This window comes from Mycetomoellerius zeteki, unplaced genomic scaffold, assembly GCF_001594055.1.
Source record: "Mycetomoellerius zeteki isolate Tzet28-1 unplaced genomic scaffold, Tzet1.0 scaffold150, whole genome shotgun sequence".
Taxonomy (NCBI): domain Eukaryota; kingdom Metazoa; phylum Arthropoda; class Insecta; order Hymenoptera; family Formicidae; genus Mycetomoellerius; species Mycetomoellerius zeteki.
The window spans coordinates 150988-152862 of NW_017256448.1; positions in this window are offsets into that span (position 1 = coordinate 150988).

Sequence of the window (1875 nt, forward strand, 5' to 3'; positions counted from 1 at the left end):
AAATAATAACTTGACATTGCGTTACAGTTTAAATTATCGAGTATGTACATTTTATAGTAAATTAGTAACAATTAAATTACATAAATATATATACCTTAAATTGTCTTAATGATGTAAGTTAGACACCGAGAATAAAACGCAATTAACAAAGTTATATTTAATAAAAAGTAAGCCACAATACTGTTGGATATAACATTTATTCTCGACGATGTACAGCGACGTTATGACAAAAAAGAAACAAGGAAATAGGAAAGATAATTGAAAGAGGACAAAGGACAATGTTAAGAAGGGGAAAGAGATTTAATAATGTTTAGATATGATTCTGGCAGAGAATCTGTGTCATTTTGTTTGTTTAGCCCATGCGTTTGTCGTTTTATGTGAACCATCTCCGATAATCTCTTATTAAAAGAAGCTTCTCTGTCTAAAATTTCAACATTGTCCCAGTCAAAATTTAGTACCTCCACATTTATATAGATTCACTAACATCAACAATCTCTCCTTTTATAATAATCATTCTTACAATGGATTAAAATTAATGCAAATGAACAATGTAAAAGCCATTTTACGCTTGGAATTGATAGATGCGCATTGTCACCTGCATCACACTAGAAATAATATTTTCAATTCTAGTTGTACTGTTCATAGTATCTTGCCAGCCTCAATAACTTGTGAATTTTTTAAATATTTGGACCACATTAATAGTTACTATTTTACTGAACAGACTTCCAGAATTGACAAGTTATTGAGGCTGGCAAGATACTATGAATAGTACAACTAGAATTGAAAATATTATTTCTAGTGTGATGCAGGTGACAATGCGCATCTTTGTGAGATTGTAGAATTGTGAAAAGTGAGATGAGATCACCTTCAAGATATTTTTACATATGGACCGCATACTGGACATTATAATGTGACCGAAATTTCTGATAATTTATGTAATATTGTATTACATTGAAAATGACCGGATCGGTGTCGAAACATTTGTATGTACGATTTTTAAATTATTAAATATTTTACATTATAATTGGCTCGTAGCACCAATTTAACTTCAAGCCTGAGTTCAAGCGAGAATTAAAACTCTTCCCATCTCTGTCTCTCTCTCTCTCTCTCTGCGTTAAAAAGAAAGTTGGGACTAACGTTTTTAAAAAATAATTTATACAACTTTTTAATAAAGATAATTTTTATACATATAAAAATTATAGAAAGTGACATGAAGATGTCACAAAATTGAAAATATATCAAACTAGTGCCATTCCTTTTCATTTTTCGTTTTTATATTTTTTATATTTATATTTATTACGAATTTGTTACAATTATTGGTCGAAATAAGAATGTTGATATAATAATATAAATGAAGGAGTTACTTTATTAAATTGATTGCAATATAATCATTTCATATGCATTACATATACTTGACATTATATCTTAAGTTATATATATTATTGACATTTACAAAGCATGCACGAGATTGCATAGAGAGTATAAACGTCACGGCAACGGTCTTTATACTTAATTAATTCAATAAATTAAATGTTAGTTCAATTTAATGTTTTTCAAAAAGCACGTCTTCTAATATTTTGTCTAGAAACACCATGCTTTCTTTCAATCTTCCACTTTGTCTAACATAAGCAGACGTGAATTCGAGGAAATCACGGCCGAGTAATGGTCTTTATATTTTATCAATTCAATAAATTCAATGTTAGTTCACTTTAATGTTTTTCAAAAAGCACGTCTTCTAATATTTTGTCTAGAAACGCCATGCTTTCTTTCAATCTTCCACTTTGTCTAAGATAAGCAGACGTGAATTCGAGGAATTCAAGGAAAACCATCGTCATCTTCCTCGGCCATCTCTTTAGCTAGCTCAAGATCCTGTTG